The sequence below is a fragment of the Rhipicephalus microplus genome, chromosome 4 (genome assembly GCF_043290135.1).
Source record: "Rhipicephalus microplus isolate Deutch F79 chromosome 4, USDA_Rmic, whole genome shotgun sequence".
Lineage (NCBI taxonomy): Eukaryota > Metazoa > Arthropoda > Arachnida > Ixodida > Ixodidae > Rhipicephalus > Rhipicephalus microplus.
The window spans coordinates 186,514,358-186,532,323 of NC_134703.1; positions in this window are offsets into that span (position 1 = coordinate 186,514,358).

A 17,966-nucleotide genomic window follows, 5' to 3' on the forward strand; every position below is an offset into this window, starting at 1 on the left:
GGGAACCGGGCTGACGTGATCAGTGACACTCTTCGTGTGGCTCAGGGTTGGCCGGACGCCATCGAAAGATGAGCGGAAGTCGTGCAGGAAAGCGAGAAACTCGATGCGATACGATGGTGGTAGGGTGTCGGCAACCGAAAGACAAAACTTATCTAGCGCTGAAGACATCATAACAGGTGACCTGAAGGTAGGGTTCGTCTTCAGCGATGTCCAGAGAACTCGGGAGGTCGGCGCCTTATATGCGCCCCAGAGATTCCCCTCGAAGCAATGTCAAGGCAGACGTGAGTCAGTTGGCAATGAGCATCATCGTCGCACCAGATTTGACGTAGAGTACTGCAAATGGCAGTCGTAAGTGCAAATGGCAGGCGAGTAGCATCCCAAAATCGTCGTACTCGATGCCTTTGAGAATGTGCTTAATTTTTTCCTCTTCGGTCATAGTTGAGATGACAGAATTGCACAGCTTTAGCACATCTTCAATGTAGCTTGTGAAGTTTTCGCCGGGAAGCTGCGCCCGTTGACGCCAGCGCTACTCTGCCCGAAGTTTGTTAGCCGATGGTCAACAGAAGACGTCCGTAACGGAAGCCTTGAAGACAGACCAAGTAGGAAGGTCGTTCACGTGTTTGTTGTAGCATAATTGAGCGATGTCTGTAAGATAAAACTTGACGTACCCTAGCTTCATTTCGTCATCCCACTTGTGACCGGCTCCGGTATGCTCGTACTTCGATAGCCAGTCATTCACATCCGAGTCAGCGGAGCCGGTGAAGATAAGCGGATCTTCCAGGCGATAGATGGCGCCGCGGGTGACGTGGATGGCAGCTCAGGGTCCAGGCTGGGGAGGGGTCTTGTTGACCATGGTTGTAATGGGGTCACGAAGCTTTGGGAGCTTCCGGGAGCGAAGGTCGAGATTGGTACAGAGAATGCACGTACCTCCATCAAATGTGACGATGTATACTGACGCTGGACGTCAAGGAAGCTCGACAAACGTTAAACGTGAAGCGCCGAGGAGCAGCGGGCGTCAACCGGCTAAAACATGGGCACGCGTGAGCTCCAGTTTGGTGCTGCTGACGCGAGTGCTTGCTTGCTCGTGTCTTTCATCGTTGTCTTTCCTTCACTACACAGGAATTACAGTGCTTGTGCATCCCAGTTGAACGTAATATGTGTGAGTCAAAAGCAAGCATTGTGAAACTATTGGCAATGTGTGCGGAGTTTCAAATAAGGCTGTTTAGGGGACCGGATAGTCAACCCTCACTGTGTTTAGTCAAAAGCATCTAGTGCCCGCTATCATTATACCGTGTACCACATGCTTTTCAGAACGTAACAGAATGCGCAGATTACACACGTCATTCTTTGTTTTGCACGTCACCTGCGCCTTGTTAAGGTGCAACCCCACGAGGTGAAGGTCAAGTGGCGTTTAGCCTGACATTTCAAAGCTTTCTGAGCGCATAGCATAGCAAATCTTGGCAGAGGAATTCGCGAGTGCCCAATGTCTGCATCTCTCTTGCCTACTCTAAATTATCAAAGCTGATGAAGGGCCCTTCAAAGTGTTGACAGACATAAGAGAAATTGATCCTGCACAGTTAGACGAGGTTATACCAAGTTAATGCGAGGCAAAAAGACCCTTATGACCTGTGAGCGCTTTGGCTATTTCCTCCTGTGTTGCTACTCTCAGCCAGGCCCAAAAGAAAGGTACTTAGGAGCTTGATTTTTCGACGGTGGACACTAAACTGACCACGCTTGACTAAAAATGAGATGACTGTATTCTGCAAACCCAGTGAAAAAAGAAAATTGCATATCTATGCTAAACCAATGGTGCCTTTGTAGCATCATAAATAAAAAAATTCTGTTTGTTTTGTTGTCGAAGACACAACTTACACGCATTTCTTCAAAAAAGGGAATTTCGTAAAAGTATACTGCGCCTGTATTTCTGATTTTGGGGGTCTAAAACAGTGGTTTACCCACCTATTTTTGTCGCCGAAAAACTAGTTTATTTGTGCCTATAAATCCAGCCTCCAATTACGACAGTAAAAGAACACTGTGTGTACAAGCAGTAGGGTTCTTTTTGTTTAGACTGAAGGTCTGAGTTCATGTAACAGAGGTGTCATCGGGCCCTGTTATCAGCTTTTTTTTTTTTTTTGTCCTGGCGCGCTGCAAGTAGCTACGCCGATATTTCAGTACCAGGGGTACCGTGGTGTCTATTGCCTCCTGGGAAGCACTGGAGGCCCGCACACGCGAGCTGGTGGTTTGGGCTTCTGAACTCGCCTAGTGAGACGAGGCTTTCGTAACTGACGACCCTGGAGTAACTGGTACCTGTTGGCAAGCTGGCTGAAGAGACTGGGCTGCTACCGCCAGGTGCCGCAGACGACGACTCACTTTGCGCTGGCACAAGGAGTGGCGGGATCGGTGAAACGTAGCCCCCCGGCGCACCGCATCAGCATAGAGTGTTGCGTAGAAAGGTGCGCACCTTTTGCGCTCTTTCATAAAATGAGATGTTTACGTTTAGGTTGAGCGTTATAAAGTCTTTTTCCCCTATTGGACATGAACGCGAGCAAGCCGCATGATCACCTTCAATGTTGACAAAGTGAGGCATGTTTGTGAAATTAACAGAGGAATGTTTTCGGTCTCCGTGTCTCCCACAGGTTTCATCACTTCGGCCGCTCTGGAAGCTACAGCCAAATCTCAGGCATTCGAAACATCCCCTAGGGTCTCGTATGTATGAGAGATCGGACGGTTATGTACCCGGTTTACATGTTTTCGGGCAGTACGTTTCACTCAAATGTTAGGACTAGGTGTTCCGTTGAATTTTCCTTGTTTTCACCTCTGAATGTAATAAGTTTTACACGAATCACTCTCTGTTCTTTCCATCTTCCTAATAGCTTATGTTCCGACAGTTGCAGTAGGTCAGTTTCCGGCACAACTCCGCAATAAATAGTTTATTGATCTATGTTCAGAGGCAGCTATTTCAACGTTGCCAAATGTCACAAGGCTTCTAAGTTCTTCAAACGGTCGGCTCTGGGGCAGCTCAAGCAGAATGTCTCCGCTGCGATTTTTGTCAGTTTATAGCCTGGTTCTAAGGCTTCTGTCAAAGACTTTGATTCATAAAACGGGGAAATCGCTCGTGCCTCTTTTGCTGCATTCTCACTATGTATGACGTGAAATTTTCGATAGGTTGCCCTGAGTTGGTGAAAAGGGTTGAAAGCATCGGTGCGTCTCCTCTTTAGAAGGTAGCGATCGAGTAAGTGGGGAAAAGGAGGTGTTCCTTATAAATTTGTATATTAAGCCGCAGGGGCGACCACCCACCAACGAATCCAACTTAGGAACGCTGTAGCGTCAAAAAGCACTGAAGACCCCAATCATACTATGCCACTATAACCTAATTTAATGTGCTCAAGAGAGAGAAGATACAAATAGGTAAACCTTGCCAGAAAAATGAAAATTGATTCAAGAGACGAGAAAACAGAAAATATTAAAAGCGAGAGAAAAAATTGGCAGATACCCCATACAGCGGGAATCGCTCATATGCGAAGCACAAAGGAAAAATGTTGGTGTGTCACTATAAAATCAGCACATTGTTGCGAAATGGAAGTAAAGGGTGCCGTACATGACTCCCGTGTCATGATTATCAATTCTGGATGTGTCGTTTACCTTCATCATCTATTCACGTCACATGATACCAAACATAGTATATGTGGAGCTAGCGAAACAACTGCGAGCACGCTATGAGCGTGGTATTTTGTCAGCTTCTTACAAGACACGCGTGTCCAGATTATCATGTTTGCAGCAGTCATATACTTTCGTCATCCATTAACGTCACGTAACACTAAATTCGGTGTATGTCGAGCTAGCAAAACGGCCGCGAGCGCATCATGAAGGGTCCTATATACTCCGGCGTAGCGTTGACGCGCGGGCATGCTGGGCACAGCGATGGTTCGTTAGCAACACGCGAGCACTCTATAGTCTGATGCCTGGCGCGACCAGCGCGACCAGCGTCCGTCGGCGCGGCCCGACGGCAACCGGCGCGAAATGCGCCATGCCGCATTTCCCGCCGATGCGTTAACCAGACAGCACTGCGTCTCCCTCTTTTCGTGATGGAGAGACGCCGGACGCGCTGAAACGCGCATGCGTCAAAGCAACGCAGCGCGGCGTGCACCGGCGATTATATGGCAGGACGGTGCCTGGCGTAGCAACGCCGGGGTGACCCAACGAAATGAACGCCAGTGAGCACGCGCACCGCGTCACGTCGAAATGTATTGGCGCCTTGACTGAGGCATGCAGTGATGTTTTCACATGGCACGCATCTCATGATTATCATGTTTGCACCATTCACATACCTTCGTCATCCATTGACGTCACGTAATAGCAAATTTGGCATATGTAAAGCTGGCGAAACGGCCGCTAGTGCATCGTAGTTGTGGTATGTAATCATGTTACATGACACGCATGTTGTTATTATCAAGTTCGTATGTGCATTAACCTATTTTGTCCGTTCGCGTCGGGTAATACCGAGTTTGGTACATGTGAAGCTATCGAAACGGCCGCAAGCGCATCATGAGCGTAGCGTGTAGCCATGCTGTTACATGTCACGCATCTCATGATTACTATGTTTGAACCAGTTTCATACTGTAATACCAAATTTGGTATATCTGACGCTAGCGAAAGGCCCGTGAGCGCATCATGAGCTTGGCATGTAGTCATGTTATTACATAACACGCATGTCATGATTTTCATGTTAGGGTCCGTCGCTTGTGTTCGACATGCAATCATGTCATACCATACCAGTCATCTGAACGACACCACGGCAAGAGCTGCAAGACCATGAAATGTAAATCACTACATTCATGACATCCATGTCATGATTTTCATGTTATAACCAGTCAAATATGTTCTTCATACAGTCATGTTATGCCATACCGTGTTTGGTATCGATACCATTATCGAAACGGCCAAGAGAGCTAAAAGTCATAGGCGGCTAGATAGATAGATAGATAGATAGATAGATAGATAGATAGATAGATAGATAGATAGATAGATAGATAGACAGACAGACAGACAGACAGACAGACAGACAGACAGACAGACAGATAGATAGATAGACAGATAGATAGATAGATAGATAGATAGATAGATAGATAGATAGATAGATAGATAGATAGATAGATAGATAGATAGATAGATAGATAGATAGATAGATAGATAGATAGATAGATAGATAGATAGATAGATAGATAGATAGATAGATAGATAGATAGATAGATAGATAGATAGATAGATAGATAGATAGATAGATAGATAGATAGATAGATAGATAGATAGATAGATAGATAGATAGATAGATAGATAGATAGATAGATAGATAGATAGATAGATAGATAGATAGATAGATAGATAGATAGATAGATACGCGCAAAACCACTGAAGTTCGCTAAGAAATGCTTCACATTTAAAGACGAAAATATGAGGGGAGCTAGAGGTAGGAAAGCGCGACTACCGGTTCCCCCTGGGTGGGTCCGCCTAGGGGTGCCATGTAGGTGAAGCCGGGGCCAAAAAGGTGTGTTGATTTCACCGGGGAGGGAGGGGGGGGACTTAACGGTCTAATCAACCGGCGTTTCTGAACCCCCTCCTTCTGATCCCCTTTTTCCACGGCTGCGGCTCAGCCACAGAAAGCGAGGCGTGAGAGGGGATTAAGGCCTTCGTGTTAGTTCTGGTCGTGGTGTCGATACGCACCAAATGCCTGCTTGCGCAGACACCCCTGCATGGCCCGAGCACAAACGAAAAGGAGGCCGCTTAGTCGCGCACCGACACCATCTTAAATGAATATTGGCGTGATATCTCGACGTTTCGCCCAATTTGAACTGAAAAATATAAACATTAATGATTCCGTTTGCATATTTCAATATTTCTATTGACTTTCATTCATCTATTCAAGCAACAGATTACCCAAACTACGCATGTCCTTTCAGATAATTCTCGCGGTGCTACGTACTGCTCGGGTGCACGCAAGATCATTCCATGTCGTACGTACATTACTTCAGGCCCATAGCCAGGAATGTTTTTTCCAGAGGAGGAGGAAACAAATTTATGGCCTTGAAGAACGCAATTTTTTCAGTGTGTCCTCACCAAAACGCACGCCTCCATCCAAATTATCGTGAAAGGGAGGTCGGGCTGCGAGTTTACAAAGGTGAGCGGATAGACTCTTCCACAATGCATGGCGCCAGGCGCTCTTAATAGGCTCTCGGATGCTGCGCACTCATTGGTTCGTGCATGATTTCGTGATAAACCATGGCGGTGCCCACGACGATGCTGCAGGGAGCTGCCAGGCAAGACTATATAAGCGCGCTGTGTTCACTGAGGTGATAGTGATTGTGAAAAACGCCTTCCGATCATTCGGAGGCACGTGAAGAAACTTCGAGTGTGCTGAAAAACGCTGTGGCATGCCTCTATTGACGCTGCACTTCATTGCCACTGGCAGGGTTGGGCTGTGTTCAACGACTGAAGAAGATTCCCAGAAACGAACAGTCGCATCCAGTGAAGATTAAGGAGACGTCGAGATGCTGGTCTCGTTAAGTTCTTTTTTTTTTTGTTGTTGTTGTTTGCAGTTCCGAACAGAGCCACAAAATGCTTGTTCATGAGACCATCGGTGCAGCGAAGTTCGCAAACGATGCTCGGGCAGGCGCAGCTTTGGTATTTACGCTACGAAGTGAGAGGACGACAATTGCTGCTGTTGCACAGTGCTTTTATAGCGCATAGACTTTAATGGAAATGATGTAAGAAAATAAAGGAAGAAAATTCAGCTGAAACCCACTACTTCGGGTGTTTGTCGAAAGCGATAAAATAATAAAAAATTACGCACGCGTTTATTGAGGCTTCATGACGAAACTGTTGTGTATTTTGGTGAAGGTATGTGTGCGTGTTTACAATCAAGTTCCCAGCGTAAGCATCATATTGAAAATCTCTACAGCTAGTGCGGGAGAGGCCGCAGTGTGTACAAAAAAAACTGCAATACGGAGTTGTTAGTGGTTTGAGGTTACATTCATTACGCGTCGATTAATTAACCAATGTCCTGTGAATAAACAGAATACCCAGCTGCAGCTAAGTTGGGCGTAGTGTTCATCAATGCACCCTCCTGGGCATTCCTTTTTTACAGATAATGCATGTCCGCGCAAGGCGAATGAATTATGACCGTGTGCCGAGTGCACGTGACAGGAATGCTACACTAGCTGTAGTTGTGACTAATCAGTTTATATCAATCTGTATGCAGCGACCCACTGAGAAAATCTCTGGGCCCTTTGCAACACTGATAGTTCTGGCTCCATGCAAAATAATTCAAAAAAATATCATTGCGCATCAGGTTACAGGTAATGCGTGATTTATGTGGATAATACTAACATTATTACCATACATGTACTCAAAAGTGTACCTAACACATCCGTACATTGATATGGTGTTGACACATATTTGTTACGCATTGTTTAAAAACACTGTGAAATTTTTGTGGTCTTAGGAAAGTTCATATTTTTTCTTTCTATGCATGCAATTATTAGTCTATCGTGCTTTGCTAACAGGCGGTATGTAAAATAATATAGAGACACAGAACTCTTGTGATAATTTTTAACTTCTATGTTTTAATACCTCAATCCTCCCAGTTTCCTATGCAAGAAATCATTTGTCATTCAGCACTGCTTAGACTTGCTTTACTAACGCAGCACTTGTTTTCAAACCTCCTGAAATGATAAAACGGTACTGACAGCATTTTTTTATTTTCTTGCTTCAAATGAAAAGCCCAGCCTTCAAAGATCTAGAATATGTACTGTAAAGTGCGAGTACACTCTGCAAAAAAGTAATACAGAATGCCTGGAAAAGCTACTTTGCATTTATAGAGTGCCCTGACATTGTACCACAAAATGTGCTTATGCGAGAAATCGAGAAACTCTCGGCTGCTCTGCACTGTGGCTCCATTGCCGATCCACATGCAGACATTTTGATGATTTTTGTGACGCTCTGTGGTCATTTCATTATCTCTGTATCCATGAAATTTGTTTGGTAGAGAAAACTCGCCTTTGAAAAGTGGTGTCATACATTTTTAGATTGCTGGCTGTGGAGGCCTATTCGAAGGTGCCATTGAGGCCAACGTGCCGGGTAGTCTTGACTGGCATTGCCATTTTGACAAAAAAAAATGGCCCCCTGTGACTCGTTTCTTAGTTTCGCAATTCTTTCATCGCTACCATGAAGCCTTGCTCAATTCTTCATGCACCTGTATTCTGTTTTTTAGTCGAAGTTACTTTTCGCTCTCTTTCTGTACATTGATTCAGCCTTCTTAGTTCTCTTTTCTGTCAGACTAATCATCACTTAGACTGACAGTCACGTTGGCTGGCAAATATGTTGCTGTGCGGGAACAGTTAAGGGTCTGTTCATGAATGTTGATTTCTTCTTGTTGTCTTGGGTTTTTTTTTCTCTCCTGCGATAGCATTACTGAAGCTGCAGTATGTAAAAAGAAAGAAAAAAATAAGTGGTGTGCATCCTACAAATGTTTTTTTAGTGCTGTGCATGATGAGCTATGTCATATAAAGGCAGTTCCTCCATTTTTCTGGGAAGTCTGTACACATGCTTAAGTACTGATTTATGTCTCTGTTAGCCTGCTTCACTAGCCCTTTAATTGCTGAATGAGATGGAGCAGTAAACTTTAGTTCGATTCTCTGTTGGTTTGTTCATTTATGGGGTTGATGACTCTGTGAATCTGTTTCACTGTCTCACTAATACTGACTGACTCTTTGTCAAACATCTTTAAGTTTAAAAGGAGATCAGACTGTTGGTATCCACTTTTCTGCTTTTGCTGCTACATACCTTTGCGTTTTTTTTAACCAAGTTCTTCGAATTCCACGTGACCGGCCTCTAACGGTGCAGTAAAGTTTTTTCATTGTACCATTTGCCGAGTTAGGTGCCGAATAGTTGTTATTCCGGCACTCGTGATGAGATTCTACTTATCTTTTTGTGTCTTCTTTCATGCCGGACCCCGCAAATTGATCGGTTAGCTTCATGTACGTCCACCGGCAGCCGTTATGACCACCCTAATGACAGCTGTTATAAAGATTGAATATTTTTGGAATAAGTGTGAGTGGCACTGCGATCAATCTTTCTTGTGTCAGTTGTAGAGCTTCGGTTCTTTTTTTTTTGAAAACTTGACAGCATTTATTGCTTTACACATCAGCAAGTGGGATCCCCAATATAAATACTGCGCCACCTTTTTTCGTTGAAGCTTCTGGGTGCCTTCAGGATGCCAGTCCTTATTTCTCTGTTGTCGAGCAATTCACTTCCGATTTGTTAAACGTGTAGTGGCGGTAACCAACCACAAGAAGTTGGCAACTGCTTGTCAGTCTTCCATCACACTGTTAGAGTATCGCTCCTAATAAGTATTGTGGTAGATCTATATACAGCTTGAATGGCAAAGCAAATTCTTGTGGTTTAGGTAATGGATCACGTCGCATATTTTGCACCAGGTCTTTATTGGCCACTTTGAAGTCACACGTCCAACAGGAGTGTATATCTTTTTGTGCCAGTGTATTCAAACATCTAGTTTTAATGGCTGCGAAGTTTCTTGGACCCAGGATCTAGGACGTGCAGAACCAAGACAGTAGGAATAGGAAAAAGTTTTAATTTTAAATAGAGACTATATATAATAAAATTTTAGATAGAGCACAATACATTTTAAACATCGGCAACTGTCGCAATACACAAAAACCTAAAACTTCATGAACCCCATTGTTTTTGTTTTGTTTTTTGCCTTGGGGGAAAAGACAAGCACGTCCTTCCTAAGAATTGTATATGCACTACACAGAACACTTAAAATTTAATGCTTACGAAGTAGTCAACGACTTATTCATGTCGCTGCACTGAACACAGGCGCCTGACAGCACGACGAATTTTCTTGGTGGACATTCAAGCAGCCACGACCTGAGGACATTTACAATCTTGCTGTTGAAGCAAACACAGGCACCGTGCAGTATTATTACTTGTTTGTCTCAATGTTGCGAGAAGGCTCATTACATATGCTTGTGATACCTACTCTTCGTAGGGTGCCGCAGCAGTGTGCAATTGTTGCATCATTCTTGTGGGCCCGGTGGCACCCACATAGCGCGACTGGCCTAGCACACGAGGCCTGCAGCCCCTAATGCCTAACCGAATGCCGCGGCGAACACATGCCACACGTTATTCTTTTAAGGGCGAAACTTCTTATAGTGGCACCCGTTCGTCCTTCGTAGCTGTTGTAGTAGGGTGTAACAAGTATAACATTTTGACCTCCAAGGTGGTGCCGGTGAGAGGTTTCTTCAGTGCGTTGTTGAACAATAAAAGATAGTGCTCAATGTACATGCCAATGGCTGCTAATGGGGAATGAGAGAAATGAGAATTTGGCTTTTAGTTAACGCGCACGCTGCGAATTTTTTCATTGTTCCACAACGCATTGAGGACAACAAAAGGTTGCCCCGCCGCGGTGGTCTAGTGGCTAAGGTACTCGGCTGCTGACCCGCAGGTCACGAGTTCGATTCCCGGCTGCGGCGGCTGCATTTCCGATGGAGGCGGAAATGTTGTAGGCCCGTGTACTCAGATTTGGGTGCACGTTAAAGAACCCCAGGTGGTCGAAATTTCCGGAGCCCTCCACTACGGCGTCTCTCGTAATCAAATGGTGGTTTTGGGACGTTAAACCCCACAAATCAATCAATCAACAACAAAAGGTTGCTACGTTATACTAGCTGGGCGTAACCTCCTAAGTTTTAGAAAGGTTTAGCGAGCGTTGGGCCGCAGTCCCATGAATACAGTGAACTACTATATACCATGAACTCGAGATGGTTAAAGGTGGGAAGTAGACTCGAAGCGCAAGCCGTAAGAAAGTGTGCGTGTGCCTCCTCTCGTTCAGACCTTGGAATGTCCGCTGGATGGCGGTGCTTCTATATGAGGAATATATGATGAAAAGATGCGAGATGGGGTTCTTGGAGTGTTGAATAAGTGTACGAATGGACACACAGACAGATGCATGGACAGACGCACGGATGGCTGCACGGACGGATGAACGGATGAACAGACGCAGGAGCGTATGCATGGACGAAAGCAGGGACGGACGCACAGATGAACGTGCGGACGCACGAACAGACGCACGCGCCGCGGATGGGCGGACGGACGACGGGCAGCCACACAGACGCACGCATCGATGGACGAAAGCAAAAACGAATGGACGGACGGATGCTTCGCCCCACTATCCATCATTCACGCCTTGGATATGGTGCCATTTTTTCCCTTGACAGTGGCGTACTTCGCGAGTTGCGGAGGGAGGGCAAACGTCACTCGTCAGCCGCGATATATATATATATATATATATATATATATATATATATATATATATATATATATATATATATATATATATATATATATATATATATATATATATATATATATATATATATATATATATATATATATATATATATATATTAGGAGCGTGAGAACTTCTTCGATGTGCTCGCAATTGAATGCTATTTTTAATACACACAGCGCTTGTTTAATTGCCTGAAAAACACTACACTCGGTTTCAAGCAGCATGCACTGGGACAACACACAGATGTTTGTCATGCATGTAATAATGTTACACGTAACGCTTTTTATGCATTACCTCACAACTTCCCGCATCAATACGATAATGTTGATGGCTGCCTCCTCAACAGCAAAAATTTTTATCTATAAACGAAATTTTTAATGACCACAAACAACTTCCAAATAATTCAGTTTTTAAAGGCGAAGCAATTCTTGAGAATCCAAAGGTATTTTGAGCATTTTTATCTACTTATCTACCCTTCTGGCCAACTACGTCTAGGTGCTTTCGTGGTTGCTGCGTCACTTTAGTATATCCCGGAATCGGCGTAGGGGGCACAGGGATGTATGAGAAGATGTTTCTGGTACTGACATAAATAACGTGAAAATCATCTCCTCTATACGTCATGAAACTTTCTTCTATCAGCCATGTGTGTCACATACTTGTATACCACGGGAAGTGGTAAGCGGGTAGGCACCTTAAAGCTTGTATCTACCTAGGAGCAGTGACAATGATGTCATTATTTTAAACGAAAAAAGTTTTTAAAACCCGCATTCTCAGCGTTGATCCGACAACTGCAACGAATAAAAATCGTGATCCCAGCAGGAATCAAGTCCAAGCATTTCGTGTGGCTGTAAAGTATTCTACAACGGAACCAGGCAGAGGTCTTGAATCTACTTTGGGAAAACTACTGTGCAGACTTTAAGTTGGTGCAAAGTGATTATGGTTACAATTATAACTATCTCACTTTAAAACAAGGAGCTAAACGTTGCATTTGTACTCCTAATATACAGACGCACGTCATGTCCAGTTAACATCAATTGTGGCAGAAGAGTGTCTTGAAGGGTCAGTTGGTACTGTGACTTTCTGTGACAATGTGGCTTCAGTGTCAGCTCCATTTTTATAAGTCTTGTGAATACTATATGCGCACTCATATGACTCAGCAAGCTTTATTCAAGCATTGCACGGCAATAGAGGAGTGCGCTAACGAATGATATTCACATCATCGCAACATAGCGCGCACTTCGTTTCTATGAAATTTACGTGCATGGCTTCACGTGAGCGCTGGTGTTGCTTCAGGTCATACATTTCCTTTAAAACACTTGTGTAGTCGACCACTCTAAATACAAAAATCACATCGGTAAACTCTGTAACGCATGAGCGAGAGAAATTAAGGAATACGGCATAGACAGGTACCACTGACAGCTTCGCATATAACTGATTCCCACATTTATTGGGAAATCTGCTGAATTGTAACGTGATACTAATAAATGCCGGGGTCCACCACTATTTCAGTGACGTATTTCCATCATGAAAACAACGTCCAAAAAATGTGTGGAATCACATGTCATTGATTGATATGTGGGGTTTAACGTCCCAAAATCACCATATGATTATGAGAGACGCCGTAGTGGAGGGCTCCGGAAATTTCGACCACCTGGGGTTCTTTAACGTGCACCCAAATCTGAGCACACGGGCCTACAACATTTCCACCTCCATCGGAAATGCAGCCGCCGCAGCCGGGATCTGATCCCGCGACGTGCGGGTCAGCAGCCGAGTACCTTAGCCACTGGACCACCGTGGCGGGGCTGGAATCACATGTCAAACAGAAAAAGTTCCGACAAGGGCATCCAATCGATGACCCCTCAATCTGCCGCCACAAGTGCCAAGCCCGCTATCCACTGCGCAACGGCCACAGATTCTGACTGCTATACAAACGAACCTTGTGTATGTCACATTTACGTCTAAGAGTCAATGGGGTATTGTCGCCCTTTTGGATCGGTAAAGTAACTCATCATTAGAAGGCCTCCACGATTAGCTCCTGCAACGCCAATACTGCTGCGCGCCCGCCCCATTCAGCACGTATTCAATACAAGTGTGATTTTGCTTGACGTACCGCGAGATGGCGGTTTTCGCCCAAGCGTCGGTATCGCTCATAGCGTCCATCGAAAACCAAAAATATCCTTGCGATACGTGCCTACCTCACGGGGATGTACTAGTGCGTTCCTTGCTTGCTCGTGCTCCGAGAAATATCGCGGCTGGGCTACACGGGCGAGACGACGTGCTTATGTTTTTTTTAGATACCACAAAATTCAATAACGCTTTAGAAGGCCGAGACATGGAACCTTCAGCCCAATTTCTGCGGACAATGAAATAATAGTAACAATATGTAGGGTTTAACGTCCCGAAACCATCATATGCCTACGAAAGACGCCGTATTGGAGGGCTTCGAAAATTTTGACTTCCTGGGGTTCTTCAACGTGCACCATATTCAGAGCACAAGTTTCACCCCCATTGGAAAGGCAGCCACAGGGATTTGATTCCAGGACCTTCGGGTTGGTAGTCGAGCGCCATAACAACTAGATTCTGCGCTCATCTTGCAATCACGCCTTGTTCGCATGTTTTCATTTTCAATTAATGATTCATGTTTTACTTTTTCAAAATAAGTATCACACTTTCTTGCACATATTAGGCTTTTCCTGCATTATAATTTGCCCTAATTTTTTGCTAATAGGTCAGTGATTTGGTGCGTGCAATTTTTACCGTTCTTATTATAATATATTACCGTTATCATCAACGTCTCAACCATATTCTTTAAGTTGTTGTATAATTTGTGCTGCTAGGGACATAGTACATTAATTACACTCATCATATTTGTATTAACATGATTTCTTATAGGGCGCCCAAGCACCTGCACGCAGGTACAAAAGGTGTATACAAACTTTTTTCTTTGAAAGAAATAAACTTGGGCAATTAGAAGTTTGAAAACGTTTAAATATTCCTCGTTACATTTTTTTCAAAACGTCATTAGCCATATATGATTGGTTTAAACATTCTGGGTCATTCGCACAGCACCAGCTCGTTTCGCGAGGCAACATATGATGCGAAAATGATCCATCCAGTAAGTACCACTCATGCAAGAACAAGTGAAATATAGCAAAATGAAATATTTTCACTGTGCCAAATGGTTTGCCATTGGTTCTCCGGCATTAAATTTGCTGTGTGCCATAAAATGATTCTCTTCTTACATGACGTCCCGAATCTGTGAAATGTCGCGGGGTTTATTACAGCGCATGCATATTAAACAGCGCATTCACGCGCTAAGCAATACATAAAACTTTTTGTAATAGCAAGAGAGCAATTTCCTCTAAATCTAATTTAGCAAAGCTAGCCGTCTATCAAATTAGCAGTGGCTACTGGTGGCTGCGGTTGAGATGGATTCATATGAGTTTAATGAAACATTTTCACTTGCTGCATAACGACGTTTAGCAGTGTGACAGGGTTCAGGTTACTTCTCTCTCGAAGACGTTTTGTTTGACATGCATGACTGCAGGTGAGGACAGTGTGTGCGTGGGTGATATGCGTGATGACTTAATGAGAGCTAAAAGTGAGGATTCTAATATATGAGGCTTTATGGCGCAAGGGCCAGTGATGGCCAAAGAGCACCAGGTCATGAAATAGGACGTGGACTATGATGGTGCTAGGTGGCTGTATAAGGGCCTAAAATCATGCGCACAACGTTGCGCAAAGCAGCAGCATTAAGTTAATGAAGTACATGTTTGTATTGTAAAAACTAGGATAAAACGTCAACATGAACACTGCGCCTGAAAGGTTGTCATCTTACACAGCACTACTACCTCACAAGAAACCTTGCGCGCAAGGGACTGGAAGGTAGCGCATGAGCGCATAATGCCGTAGCAGCATTTTCTTGAAGAAAAAGTGCTACGAGTTAAAACTTCAAATAATATTAAATGTGCGGGATTCTTAAATAATGCTTAGAACAGACTGATAATCAAAGTATACATGGTTGCCTAAAACAACACTGGATGAAGGGGGATCTGCTCATGGTAGCCTTTAGAGAAGTACCTTCTTCGGAGATTTTCCAATCTTGCGCATTATTAGTGCGTGAAGAACGATGTCTCTTCACGCAAACGGCATGTCGGACGTTCACAACCATTTAAAAGATGGCTCTGAGTGCCTTAAGTATGACCTATTCTAAGCCTCAAAAATAGAACCTCACTTCGTCTTGATGTTATGGTTGGGGGCCAATATCCTAGATTCGGCTTAATGAGATTAAGCTTATTTTTGACTGAGCGTCCCACAGACGTTGCCAGTACATCCGTAGTCTCTTGCGTATATAAGGTTTCACGGAGAAAAAAAGCGACAGGCATGAAGTAGTTTCCAGCTTTGGTTTTCACGGAGGTGGCAAGCTGGTCTGCCAACACATTGACTTCAATGTCATGGTGCCCTGGTGCCCAGCTTATTACACCCTGTTGACACGAAGCATATGCAGTGCACAGGAGTGCGTAGAGTGAGCTAAGCAGTAGGTTTTCTTGCCTTTTAAGTGATTTTAATGCTTTTACGTCCCTCAGTAAGTCTGTGTAGATAACTGATGTTTGTATACTAGACTCTTTGATATGCTCAACAGCGTAGAATATGGCGTAAGCTTCTGCTGTTAATATGCATGTGTTCTGATGCAGCGTGCCAGAGTGTGAAAAGGAGAGACCAACCACTGCATAAGATACGCCGGCATGGATCTTTGATGCATCCGTAAAAAAATCTGTGCAGGAGTATTTGTGCTGTAGTTCCAAAATGTGGACACGGGTATGCACCCCAGGGGCATGCTTTGTATTATTATTATTATTTATTATTTGATTTGCATACACGCATGCACAAGGACACAGAGGAGAGAGCAAGCGGGCAACTGCCACCTTGAGGGGCACAACGTCTGCTCTCTCTTTCGGGAGGAGGGAAGAAACAGAAGAAACAAAGATTGGAGGGGAGAAAGTGGAAAGAAGATAAGGAAGAGAAAAAATGATGAAGACTTTGACAAGTATGAGTAAAAATTACAAATAAAAAACAAAAACGAAAAAGAGACCGTCTATAAACGGGTGGCCAGGTCCGTTTGGTTCATAAATGTAAGGAGAGCTCAGTGGGGCTGGTCACATCGGAAAGCACTACCACTCGGAAAGAGGTAGTCGTCTAGAGTGGCAGACTTGAGTGCCAGGAATTTATATTCCTTAATCAACAAAGACCGCTGCGTAGCAAATGTGGGACAGTGCCCTACGATATGCTCAGGTGTTTCGCAGGAGCCACAAGCTGCGCACAACGGGCTGTCCACACGCCCTTGATGGTGTACTCGATCACGCACCAGCACATAGCCCACTCTTGTTTTGTACAACAGCGCTCGGGATCTACGAGGCAAGCCACGGCCACGAACACAGGGAGGCAACGATCCATTTGCCACACGCTGCTCTGGGTGCTGCTTTAGGAGGGGTCGGCGTATAAGCAGACGACCGTTGTCCATCGTACGTAGAATTTCCGGACAGTCACCTTCAATGCTGGTAACCCTTCTTGTACCTACTTAAAGGCGACATCAATCGCTGCTAGCTCAGCCGTCACCGACGATGAGGGGTCCGGCATTTTAAACAACCGCCTGATATCGGTTGAAGGGCAGAAGAAAGCTGCAAAAGCGCTCAGCCCATCGCGGCGTACAGAAGCGCCTGTAAATACTTTTGCATAGTCTTCGAAGTTTTCGAATAAGTGTGAATGGGCTGATTGGTATAGTTCCGAAACAGGTTGGTTACACGTTTTGCGTATTCCTGGAATTGACAGATGGGTAGGGAAGGCACATGGCCTGTGCTCTGTTGATGTTGGCAACTGAATAGTTTCGCTGGAATTGCCAGTAATGTCATTGAACAAAGCCGCCATTTCACTCATCCGAGAAAGTGGGCGCTGTAACAGCCTGTGGAGCTCGGTTCAGACGCTCAATATGATGTAGCGCTCTCTGGTCAGCTTGTAGCTTTAGCGGAAACTAGTGTGCTTCAGTCAGTAGTGGGATAGATTGTGCTTCACGAGGTAAGCCAAACAGTACTCGGAGGGCAACACGATGACCCCGCTCCAGCTGAGACAATAAAATGGGCGGTACATTCAAGACTGGCAAAGCATACGTCACGCAAGAGAGCACAGCTGGTTGGTAAACCTGTAGTGCCGTCCTCTGATCAATGCCCTCACCCGTAGCAGTCAAGGCGGCTACATACTTGAACAGAGACAGCGATTTTCCCCTCATAGTTTTAACAGCGGGCACCCAGACAGGTGATCATCGATGATTACACCCAGGTAGTGATGTTGGTGTACCTACTGTATCAGTGTGTCTCCGAGGTAAAGCCTGCTAAGGCATCGACGAGCGCGTTGCCTTGCATGATACGCGGTCGCAGCTGACTTCACAGGTGAAACCTGCTGGCCAACTTCCACCAAGTATTCTGAAAATGCATTCAGAGCTCGCTGCATTATACCATGAAGACGTGGACAATGGTGTGACGGACCACTGACCCAGAGTGCGATGTCATCAGCATAAATCGCTATGCCGATAGTAAAGTCACATTCT